This window comes from Acyrthosiphon pisum, chromosome X, assembly GCF_005508785.2.
Source record: "Acyrthosiphon pisum isolate AL4f chromosome X, pea_aphid_22Mar2018_4r6ur, whole genome shotgun sequence".
Classification (NCBI taxonomy): Eukaryota; Metazoa; Arthropoda; class Insecta; order Hemiptera; family Aphididae; genus Acyrthosiphon; species Acyrthosiphon pisum.
Window position 1 is genome coordinate 67,481,433 of NC_042493.1, and position 14,159 is coordinate 67,495,591.

Below are 14,159 nucleotides of genomic sequence, written 5' to 3' on the forward strand. Positions count from 1 at the left end.
ATAAATATCAATAAAATTCACCACAATAGAAATTATTGGGAATTCGTAAGCATTTACCATAATATTACCTATAAAACAAGAAATAATAATAATATTTATGAAGTAAATAAACAAAATATACAATAATGCTATATACAGTAGCATAAACGGGCGTTTAGTAATTGAAATTCATTGGTATTTTATTTGTTTTATTACGATTGCATTTTTAAAATACATTTAATGTTAAATTGTTTTTATCGAATTTGAAAATATAATTTAAAATTACATATTTGCATGACGTCGGACCCGTGTATTCATGGTCTTTGTAAAGTGTAATGAATGCGGATGCAGATGCTCTAGGTAATATTATATTGACGGCTAAATAAAATCCGTGCAACTCGTATAATGTCGCCTGATAGAATTTGCATATTGTTATACTCCACGGCCGTCAATAACAATTGCTTTTTATTCATTATACTATAATATTTTTCAACATCAATTATGTGTGTAGGTATAAGGCTTGGATTTGAATGCAAATTGCATTTATTTCTGAGAATTTGACTCAGTATTTTTTAATAATATGTTTCAAAAAAAAAAAAAAACAGAAATTTATGCAGTCTTCAATATTTATTATTATTTTACAACATTAAATAACTATTATTACTTATTTAGTATATAAGATTATTTTTTTTATCTTTATCTATAAGTTAATCTGGTAACCATAATATACTATATAATATTTAGTATACCAGCTACCGTGTTTTTAGAACATAAAAATGTAATAATATTTTAACCCTTATAGGGTATAATATATACAAACTCAACTTCAAAAATAAAAAATTATTTTTAAATTTTCTATCAAACCATCTTTTAAAATCAATTTAAATAAAATTATAGTAAAAACTAAGACCAAATTTTTCTTTCGAATTTACTTTATGTTTCAGTGTAAATATTGAAGAATTTCTATTTGTTTACACTTATTGAATTATAACACTGTCCTTATATTATACTTTAATAGTCTCATATTTAATAACATAACTCAACTCTAACGTATACAATTATATTATGTTATAATAATATCACCTTATCGGTAGGTATCGCACAATCAAATGTAGGCCATTTATAAAATATATAAGAGATCTTACGCACCTACATGTAGACATACAGAGGAAAAGTTCTACGACTTAGAAATGATATAAAATATTTAAAAATAAATGTAAAAAACTGTATTATATGACCTAACACAAAACAAAAAGTTTGAATTTATATTATGTAATTATTACTTATCAGGCCTCAAGACGATTAAAATTAAAAACTTCTGTTTGTATTTCTATATAAAATGTTGCATGCCTATATTGCATTGCGATAGTACTTACGGTACTGTATTATACTTTTAGCCTATAGGTAGGTCCTGTAGATTAGGTGAAAACGATACGAACAAATAGAAGAAGAGAAAACCAAACTGTCTACATGGGTACATTATTATACACATAAACATAGTACAGCAGCGTTTCACCTAAGCGATAATCACATATTATTATAAAATAACCAAATACCTACACAATGCAGCGGCGCCGATCGTCAAACGGCAATCGGATACCAACAATATTACAATAATTTTTACAATCGGATATAATATCATATTATTTTTATTAATGTGTTAAGTTAAATTTGTGTGCGTATTCGTGTGAGCGCGTACGAGGAGAAATTTGTCAAATCGGCTTCCCGCAGACGTGCCGCCGCCGGTGCTTCCAAACTTCATTATTATTACCTGGCGACGACTTCAGAGTTCTACGTTTACAGCCCGCGCTACATCATAATATTATAGAGTTGACTAGTTGAGAAACAAAAATAATATGTGTTCATTATATTTGTGAGCCATATACAGTTTGTGTATATTCGCGACCCTGCGCAACCCAATAATGCGCAGGTTAGGGTTAGGTCGGTACTTACTGTAAAACGTATAAGTGGTTAATAATTATAATAACAATGTAATATATTATGTGACATATTATATAGGAATAGTTGAAAAATAATACCGAGACGTTCGTTAAGTGAATATACCTTGAGAAAGCAAAATTTAACAAAATTGATTTTCCTACTTGAGAACAAAAATATCGCTGTTTGTCTGGAAAACCATCATAATTTGGACGTCAAAATATTTTGTGGTTAAAAAAAACGATCTCATACTATACGAAAACAAAATCCTTCTCTCCTTCCACCTCGCATACACATATCCTATTATTGTGTTTACTGCAGTTTACCAATATTATAATAATGCAAACACGTCATAACAATATTTCAAAAAATAATAATGTTTTACATAATTTATTATTTTATTATGTAGGTATTATAAGAGACAAATTGATAAATAAACAAGTGCCACTTATATTACATTGTTATATTTTCATAATGATAATAAACGTCCGCGCATTGTATGCGATCGTCGTTCGCCCTCGCTACGGTGCGTTTATTTGTTGTTTGTATTATTATTATTATTATTATTATATTGGGTAGGTTATAGTATTATTTTTGTTTACACGCAGAATACCACTCAATACACGATGACGTTTTTATTTTTTTTCATTATTTTATGCTTACCATTATTATTTACGTTTTACTTTTAAAATTCGTTTTTTTATGTTATTATAATAAACGCGACGGCGGCGGCAACAATCACTTGTTTGGGCTCGAGCGAGGGCACGAGCGCGCTCGCGATCGCGATCGTTCGACCGCAGCGGCGGCGCGTCGTTATACATGCGACCGCGACCACGTCTTGCCAACGACGGCATATGTTACCTATATTATAGTCGACTCGGTTTCACCTTGGCCCGTCGGCGAGGACACCGCAGCCGGTCCCCGCCGCAGCAGCCACGGCCAAGAAGTCGTACGCCGGCGTATAGTAATAATAATAATAATAATAATAATAAAAATAATAATAATATAATATATACATCATTATATTATTATTATTTAATATTACAAGCCGCGTGCGTGTGTGTGTGCTTTTATTATATTATATATTATAGTTGTGCGTGTACCTACCTATTACGCGGCCATTATATTATACTTGTTATTATTATTACGATTAAAACCATTACGGCGACGATTATTATTACTATTATTATTATATTCTCGTTATCGGCAGCGACGACGAAGACGACGACGATGGTCGCCCTTCGACCGCGGCTGATGAAAAACCGCGAAATCTCGGCAATAATTACGACGATAGTCGTAATAATGGGACTCGGTGGTGCGGATATAATAATAATAATAATAATATCATGTAACGATTGTAACGTAGATATTGGGCGCGCCTATATATAATAGAGTCGTGTGAATAGTATTTTTCATACTTTCGCGCGTATACACGCATATCGGCCGCGGTTTTCTTTCCATACCTTAAATATAATTATTATCATTACCTATACTATCTACAATAATATACTACATTATACTCTCGCGTACACATATAGGAGTGTAGGACGAAGGTACATTTTAGGTAGGTACACGATAGTGTGTGTGCGTTTGCATGTGAGAGAGTAAAATCGCAGCCTATAGGGAATATAACGTCTTATGGGCCATAAGTTATAATGACTATATAATATGATATATTGAATATGATATAGACATACTATAGTGTGTATTGTAGTAATAATCTCTCATAACTCAAACATATATAGGCGTGTGTCGAAAATAATAATTGACGGTAAGAAACTGGTTCGCGCACGCATTATATACCTACCACTATGTATTTCACATATAGGTGCACGATTGACAACGGATTCGGTCGGCGGTCTATTTTTCATTAATGATAGGCGTATATATAGATATATATAGGTATATGCACTAACACACATAATATGTGCAATAACGATAATTAATAGGTATAGGTACACGAGTATATTATGTTGTTGGAGTGTATCAATCAACCACAGCACATGGGTACGCGGGTGCGTTTGTGTGCAACAGGTATGCTGCAGTCCACATAGTATTATGTATAATTAAGTACATAATGTACACCAGAAATACGCGAATTTCGATGTTGTAAAGGTGCGTGTTCGATGGCTCGCGATTTCTCTACGGTCATAATATTATCACCTAATTATTATTTGATAACATATTATACTTATATCTGAAAATATCTATGTTCTATATACCCTATAAATATCTCTTGTAACATTTTATTGTTATGCGAATATATTTATTATAAACCAGGGCTTGCAAACGTTATAATAAGGTTATATTTGACAAAAAACGATTGAAATTCGTAAACGTAATTATAACGGAATTCGATAGTCAAAAATAATTAAATACCGCAAAACAAAACATAACGATTAACAAAATATATTGTATATCATTAAACAAAACATAACGCCAAACGTAGTTTATAGAAAATTATTAAACGAAAAATAACGCAAAACAAAATAATTTAAAATTAATTAATTTTAAAGTTATATTGGTTTCATAGAAATCTGAAATATTAATTATTTCATGCCTATGGACATTAGAATTGATTAAATATATTATATTCTGTATCCGGGCCATTACGTACCCGCATTAGTTATTATTAGCAAATTCAATAATTATTAACATTATTTTAATTAACGATAAACACAAAAATTGTCAATAGTTTTAATAATTGTAAATAACATAAAACGGAATTTGTTTTCAAATGCAAGCCCTGTTTTATACTAACATAATACTATTATATATATACATTATGCATCTATGCCTATACATAATATAAATATATTATGATTTTGTGTTTTCACGGAATTAATATAAAATTAAATTTCGAAAATTTCGAAACTCACGTCGACGAAGATACCACATAAATATATAATATATTAGATATATTGCGTATATGGACGGGTCATCAAAATTCGGAGTGTGCACATATACATAAAAGACTATCACTAAACAGCCTCAACTTAATAGCAGTTTTCTCCACACATAATCCTATCGTTGTCGCCATCTCTATTACATATAGGCATTAAAACAGGCTATAGTGATGGCGTCCAAGTGGTACCAAGTGGTACCAAGTGGCGGTGAGTACGAAACAAGCAAAAACGCTGTAGTAGGTATAGAGGCATATAAAATAGTTTTTTTTTTTTTATCGAATTTGAATATTCAAATGCATAATATTTTATGATATTGCAGTCGACACTATATATACCTAATGCATCAAATTGGACACCCGTATAGTGGCGTATAATAATTCCGGATTTTGAATAGTGGTATTTCTGGATTTCGTAGCGGTAAACTGATTATGAAATTCAAAAAAATAATATTATGAGCGTCGCACCAACACGCGCCTACCCGTTACATGCAGCCGCGGTAGTACGAAACTATAGGTACGAAATGTTTACCAAAGTTACACAATGCACACGACTTTATATAGGCGTACTGCGTACTATATTATAATATTTTAATAACGCGTGTGCGCGCCTATAATTTATTGTCGGTATAAAAAAATAACGATAATAAAAAAATTAAAAAGAAATACAGGTCGAAGAACGTCGAAAATGGCCTAGTATTTACAATTTACATCATACACGGCCACGCGTGATTTATACACGACGAACACGTCTGAAACAACAACTTTGACGAAAACTGCCTATCGATTTACATCACACGCACATAATAATGGTAATGTACAGTGTACGATTATGGTGGTGACCGGACAACAACACACAATTTCCAACGAAAATGGACAGTTCATTTACATCATACGCGTGCAACTAAAGGCTATTCGATACGAAATCTATACGATTAATGAACAAAACACGTCACGCGTAAACATCACCATTAAATCATCACGACGACGACGATGATGACGATGATGATGATGATGATGATGATGATGATGATAGTGATTATGACTACGGGTGCACAGAAAATATCATCTACCATATGTCCATATGATATTGGTTTTAGCATACCACACTATTATATTATGACTAACTTTCGTAATATTTTTAGGTCTTCTCAGATCGTACACAATTCGTCAATCTGTGTGTTTAAAATACATATAATTTAGTTGATATATATGTGCATATGTGTAATATTATAGTATACATATATCTATCTATGCAAATTATGTCGACAAAATATTATTTAAATATGAAATGTCACGAATAATGTATATTATTACCGGCCCGCTTATATTGTGTTTCAGTCGCATTACAATATTCACTTTCATGCCCACGTTATCTTTAAAACAGACACAATAATATGCTAGCGCGTGCTAATCGAAAAATTTCACGTTACTATAAAACGTTTTTGTAAATATTAACGCCGCGGTTTTTTACGTAAATCCTCTCGATAAATTGTCGGTTGGTATTTAAAAATCAGAGATTGCAGCAGGAACCTGCGGGGCCGTCATTAAATTTAATATTATATTTGTGATGGAACGTTGGGACGTGGCTAGAGTAATCGTAAAATAATTTTAAAATAATAAATGCAAACTGAAGAAAATATTGGGAGAACAATGCTCGAAATATATATTGTAATTATTTTCACAATAATTCCATACAAAAAAGGTACTATCTCAATAATTGATTCTAAAATAGTTTAAAAATTAACATACACACCGTACCAAATAGTATAATAGTTATACTACTAACTAGTTAAATAAAAAAAAAATATTTAAATATTGGATCATTTAATTCTTTAATAGATATTATTTTATCTAACCAAGCTTAACCTTAATTAATAATGACACTATTTTATTAAGTGTCTTGATGATATTAAAATAATTATAATAACATCAATCAATTACTTTATTAATTTTTTTTTTATAATAAGTCATCAGGGTAATAATAACCTTATACAGGGATTTTTTAATTAGAAAGTTTGTCATTTCGCCTTGGTTCAAATATACAACTTAAAGAATTAGGTACCTATACGCCAAGCTTTATGCCCCATGATTCAACTACTTAAGTATATTTTAATAAAATATTCTAGTTTTATTATTCATATTTTAAAAGTATTTTTTATTTATTTATGATATGTATTACTATTTATTTAATCGTTTCATAGTCACGGGTATCATACGAGTATTTTCTTACGCACGCAAAACATTGTTTAAATTTATACGTGCCACTCCGACGATAGAAATGTTAAAATATTTATGTTTGTATTGTATTATACATGTATTATACATTAATATAATATTATATGGTATAAAACCATGTAGTATCTTAAATTATCATCAATTGAATACAGGTTATATAACTAATGACCGGTTTCAAAATGTTTTAAGAATTTCGGAAAAAAGTGTAAAAACAACAAGCCAAGAATCCAAGAATTATTTAAGAGTAAATTAATATTTAAAGTCATGGTACCAATTTCGATATACCATACGTATAGTGACAAGCAATAATTTTGATTTTAATTAATGTAGTTACAATTTACAGAAAATTATATTCTTAAATACCCATCAAATTAATTTTCCAATAATATTAACGGATATGTATTTATAATTTTTCTGCCGCGGTAGAAAATAATTTCATACCATGTGTACCTCTCGTATAATGCAATTGTATAAAGATGGTAATACCCACTCACACGTGCGGATGAAACGCGTGACTGTAAAACAGGCCTTAATACCTGTAAACATTTTTTAATATCCACTGAATAATAATAAGTAATTAAAAAAAACTAGATATCTTATTTAAAAAATGATAATATCCAAATAGAGCAAAAAGTTTTTAAACAAAATGAAACATTAAATTATTTTCGTTATAACAAATTCTAAATGCAATAATTAGGTAAATACCTTGTAACAATCATTGTAAACAACTATAAGAATCATAAAAAGTCACAAAAATATCTATCATACTTTGAAGTGACCTCATCGTTTTATCCATAAAAAAAATGTCTAACCCAATAGTTAGAAAATTACCTATATGAACAACGATGTAGATAAAACTGTGAGACTATTCACTTTCCAGTATGATAGTAATTTTTGAGACTTTTTATGACAGAATATTTTAATGTGGAACGTTATTCGATAGGTGTTTAGGTCTCGCTTTTAGAACGTCTATTTCATAGTTGTTCACGTATTTAATTTAATAATAATAATATTTCTCTTATTAGTTCACAATCGTCAGCTTATGTAAATGTGCCGACTATAAGAATGCATTTTTAATGCATTCCCCCCTCCAGTCCTAACTCGAACTGAATCGAAACTCGAAAGAATCGGTTTTAGGACCGGAATCCATTATACTTTTTTTTAGGACCGGAATCAAAATCGATATTTTCATGTATACCTACCTAATATTTTTTTCGGTTCTTTAAACACAGTTTTTTTTAGGTTCCAGAACCCGATAGTTATTTTAACTGCTTAGACCTGTAAAAGTTAATCAATAATAAAAATATCAATATTATCATATGATAATGACGTGTCCTACAGACTTGTCATGAAATAAATTTAAATTCAAAGTAATCGATGATAAACCTGGTATTATCGAGTCAAAATAAATCTATATAGCAGATTCTATATCGGGTATGGAAATATTTATAATATTATATATTAATAATTTATTATTTCCAAAAGTAAAAAGAAATCGTATGTTGATCGTTTCGGAGTTGTCACCTGTTATCTAATACGCCAGTGTCCAGTGGTAATAATGACTAATTAATAATTATGTTTAGTAAAATATACCCTATAACCTATATATATATATTATATATATATACCGTTGCCGTAATCTAAATATTATAACATCAAACATGGATCATCCAAGTGGCGAGTGTATCTAAAATTCTAAAAGTTTAGGATCGAATGGTACAGTGAAACTTACATAAATAGTAAAATCTGTATAACAATTATCTAATGGTATTATTTTAAATTTTAGAGATACCTAACCTAACCTATACGTCTGAAAGACAGTATAAACTACAATTATAGTAGTCATTAACATTCAAGTTCGTTCATTGACCATTACAATAAGCCGATATTTTATACGGTACCTACTAAGCTAAAAAAACAATTTAAAAAGTAACAGATATATTTGTTATACCCTGAACCTTAAATCCGTGTTACCGAGAACCAGCAGCAACAAAAGTTAAACCGAATTTTTTTCATCTGAACCGTAACGAAAATCATAAATAACGGCTATTCTTACAATTATAGTCACAACACACATTATATAATATAATAATAACATCATGATGGTATAAAGGCGACGACAGTTCGCACGTAAAAGCTAAAAAATTAGTATTAGGTAAAAAAAAAAATTTAAAAGCGTAGGTAGGTACCTTAAACGGTCGATGCCGCTGAATTTGCACCGGGGTCCGCGATTACTCGCCGCAAACGTCACTGCAGTCGGTAGTGCTGTCTCGTCTCACGCACGTCCTGATGCTTTCGCTGCGAGCACGCCGTACCGCTCGAATGGTATTATATTATATATCTGTACAGCGGCTGCTGCTGCTGCTTCCGCAACGCGTGGACGCGCCGCCGTCGTCGCCTTCCGTTACGCTCGAACTAGTCGTGCGCAGCGCTATCGACCGTTCTTCGCGTGCAAAGCTATATTATAATATATTGACGTGACGAAGCGGAGTGCGCCGGCCGTATATTTTGTACGATGCTAAAGCGGCCTGCAGGCTTGTGTATGCGCGTGCACAAAAGTGTCGACGATATGGGAACATGCAGCGTGCAGACCGTATGCCAGCGGCTTGATGCAGCAGCGATTGAGTATATAGTGCGATGTGTCGCGCTGTAGTGCGAGCTGCATGTGGTTCTGGACGTTGGCGATGGTGTTGGCGCGATGACTGCTGCGACTGCAATGCGGTCGCCACTATATAGTGTGTGCGCGGCTGGATGAATGAATGATCGACGAATACACAATAATATATAGAGCTAGATATGATCTATACGGCGTGCGGTGGCGGCGGCGTATCTCGGCGAGTCGGAAGGACTTTCGTCAGCCTATACGACTACTGTTATTACACACGTTATTGGATGCGGTGGTGGTGATGGTGGTGGTGGAGGTGGCTGGTCGTCGTCGTCGTTGTGGTCGTGCAGGTGGCCGAGGTGGAGGTGGCTGTCGCCGATGACCGTGGTGGCGGCCGGTCACTATATTAGTTTAATATCGCGTATGTTTAATAATAATATAATAACACACACGTATACCATAATATATTTAGTCACCATACACTGTAAACTGCAGCAGACAGGTATAGGTAGGCAACTAAGTATGTTGCGTTATATTATATTATACTGCACGCTGCAGGTATCACTATATTATTATACCTACGCGATTACGAGAACAAAATATATAATACACGCGTATCTATAATATTGCGCGTATAGAGTTGACGCCCGCGCGAATTATTATTTAATTTAGGTACCTACCAATATATGGTAGCCAGGCACTCGGCAACACTCGACCTATAATAACGCGTGATCTATAATATATTATGATTATTATCATAACGAATGTACCGCATAAACCTGTCCATTGCCCAATTATTATTATAATATCATTTAGGCACGCGGCGGCGGTGGCGACGGCCACACATATTGTAGCGATATCGATCGGTAATAATATTATTATAATTGATGGAGCGAGGGCCACCTATAATACCTGGTACGTTCCATACATACGTGAGTACTCGCATACTATCATTACACACACATGCATTTATAGGCTATAATATTGTGTATAGTGTGTGCGTAAACGTATACGTGTGCATTGTTCGAGGAACTAAACAGTATTTAATATTATTATTATTTTTATACCATATACCATCGATGATGATAAGAAAATGGCAAATAAAATTTAAATAAATTAGCACGTGCGATAAACCTGTAGCTGCCTAACCTGTAGAAATCGACCCGGTGTTTTGTTGTATGTGCAATTATCGCACATTACTGTCTATCTACCGCGCAAATTATCGCGTACCTATATAATACCTATTGCAGAAAGTGATAACAGCGGCACCGCTTTGATTTTCCGTGCGAGCTAAAATTTATTTTATTATAAATTATAATATTTTAACGCCGTGGCGTTCGAATAGTTCGATGCACAGATACTACATAGATAGGTGTTACATAACAAAATTACTATATGCCAATCTCGGAGAATAATCCGACGCAGGTACGACAAAATATCAACTCGATAAGGCGACAACTTCTAAAATATACAATAAGACGATTATTATATAATTCAGTCATTATCGCTATATTCTAGCGAAATAGCGTAAGTCTAGATAGTTTGTACACTGCACAGTCTCGCGGCTGAAAATAACGGTGAAATGGATCGGTACCTATACAATGGTCAACTAGAAATAATAATACAAACATGGTTACGTAGTAAATTATATATTATAGTAAGTAAAATAAGTCTCGTATCAAGAGTATAGCGGATAGAGGTATAAAAACCGAAAAAAGTTTGACCCACTCAAAATTAAATCTCTCTTTAAATTAGTTTTCTTCATAACTTAAGGAAGTATACTATCTTATGACGTCCAGACACTCCCTACGGGACACACTGTATGTATCATTATAGTGGAGAATGCTTAACAATTTTACTAACATAAACCAAACGACTATCCAACACAATAACTACCAGCAATAACAAACATAATCACCTCTGAAAATTAGGTACGCCATTCTATAAGCAATTAAACTAGCCAATTCACTCTGAGCAGCCAACATGCTAACTATTAACCCTTAACGCCCCAACAGCACTCAAAAACCAGTGGCCCAATATTGTAATCGCCCAAAACACTCAAGCTGAATTGATATTGACTCTCATAATAACATATAGAATTCATGTGGATACCGTTTCACATTGGAATAAAAGAAAACGAGATGGTCGACGAAGCAGCCGATTTAGCTAACATATAAGTAGTTTCCTACAAAAAGTAAATTATAATATGTTAAAATATACCTATATAACATCGAAAATATATCCTCAGATCACATATTTAGGTAGGTACATCTAGTCGTAATAAAATATATATTATAAACATATGTTATCGTCATGGCAACACTATATTGGAGTTCCATTCCACCAACAAACAAAACTTAAATCTATCAAAGGTTCAGTTAAACAATGGTATCCACATCCCGACCTCCAGAGTTCAGCCGTCATCAAGCCATCACCATTATCAATATATGAATTGGACACATTTGTATTACACAATTACACATTCCTTTCTAATTAGCAAAGGTCCTCCCCCTATATCACGCAATATAGGTACGTCAAACATACATCACAATTAAAATATCTTTGAAGAATATTCAAGATACGAATCGACACGCACAACACTTAATCTCCCACGCAATATAAAAGATTAAAAGAAGCCATAAACCTCGAAAATCATCACGTTTATTTCTAAATGTGATTTACCAAATAGACTTTAATATTGTAAACAATAGCCATAATCATACATCAAGCTATATTTATTACTAATTCGGCATGTTAAATATCTGTATTATAATGCCGTTGGCTAATAAGTTATTAGCTTAGCTGTTGCGAAGCCAGCATATTCTTAAATAAAAAAATAAAAAAAATACCTATTTATAGCTAATAAACGAACCGAGACATACGAATAACGATATCTACGAATCGGATTAGAAATTTACCCACGGCTAAATACACCGACATAAAAACCACGTATAATATTAATAAAATATTATATATATATACAGGGTGATTCTTTAAATATGCTCACTCTATTCTTATGTTTAAATTACGTATACTAAGATTCTGATTTTTAATTTTGAAATACACGTCTTGAAGACCATATTTTTGAAATGGTAGATGACATTTTTTGTACCAATTAAGAATGATCCTGCGACAATAGTCATTTCTATTTTTCAAATAAGAATCCCCCTTTTAACTTTTAATTATTTTTGATAGGTTAGGTTAGGAATTTTAATTTCTAAATCAAAATTCAAATCAGTAGTTTTTGAGTTATTATATATTTGTGTACTAAGGATAGGAACTAATAATATATATGCCATATAATATATATAATATAAAATATTAGTATCTAGCTGTCTGCTGTTCTGCCAGACGTTGTCCAGGCCAAGGATTTTCATTTTTAATAAATATATATGTACAAAATGCATATACCATATTTCTTCTAATTTATTATAATATAGCTGATCCCGCACAATTCGTTGCCCGTAAAAAATGTCAATTCTTATAAAAATTGATAAATTGTGATTGTTCAACTCTTTTTGGATGAAACTCGCTGCAGTAAGTTCAACTCAGCCAACCCGGTAGGAAATCCGACTACGTTAGATCGCGGACAATGTGCGGCAGCATATCTTATAGGCATTGTGAGGAAATTCAATTTTATGCATGCTTGATCTACCTGACTAACCGATGGCAACCGTTTATAAACAAAAATGTCCATCGTAAATCTCAAAATCCCCATTTGACCACTTCCCCGGGTTGGACCTACTGGGTCCGACTGTGAAACTAAATCATCCAGGGAACCACTCAAACATAATACACACACAAAAAATGTCATCAAAATCGGTTCAGCCCTTTGGAAATGCATAAAGAACATACAGACAAACATTAATTTTTATATATATAGATATTATTGTTATTATTATTTATTTATGATCACCCAATTATTTTTTTCAAAACAAATTATACATTAAAACATTCCCTGTGACTCAACTGATATGTTAGTGAAATCTGTATTAAAATTCATCGAGTACTTTTTGAGATATGAGCGTACATAAAAAAAAGAGGTGATTAATAAAAACAAAAAAAGAACATAATTGAAGTTTTAGAAGGGATCCCTAATTTTTTCTAGTAATAAATATGCCCTGTGTTACTCAGGAATAATGTAATATTCTAATGGTGAAAGAATTTTTGAAATCGGTTCAGTAATTTTTGAGTTTATTCATTACATTATTACAAACGTACAAATCTTTCTCCTTTATTATATTAATTATTATAAGGTAAAGTATAGATCACCCAGACAGCATTTTGTAACAATAATATTATAATAACATTATACTAATATTATTCGTGATTATAATGTTATAATAATATTATTCAACAAAAAATTGCTGTCTGGGTTACTATATCTATCAATATAAATAATTTGTTAAAATGATCTAAGTACCGCTATAGTAAATACTACATCTAAATATATAATATAACAAATATTTTTATTTTTATGAGATAATTTTTAAGGAT

At 31.9% G+C, this 14,159-nt stretch overlaps 1 protein-coding gene across 1 annotated transcript in view; it reads right to left on the bottom strand.

Annotated features, from left to right (window-relative positions):
* Positions 1-9,861, bottom strand: part of LOC100165301 (proton-coupled amino acid transporter-like protein pathetic) — a 43,541-nt gene extending 33,680 nt beyond the window's left edge. Inside the window, exon 1 of the mRNA XM_001944794.5 lies at positions 9,247-9,861. The gene's annotated coding sequence lies outside the window, so the exon portion shown is untranslated. The remainder of the gene's footprint in view (positions 1-9,246) is intronic.
* Between the last annotated feature and the right edge of the window lie 4,298 nt (positions 9,862-14,159).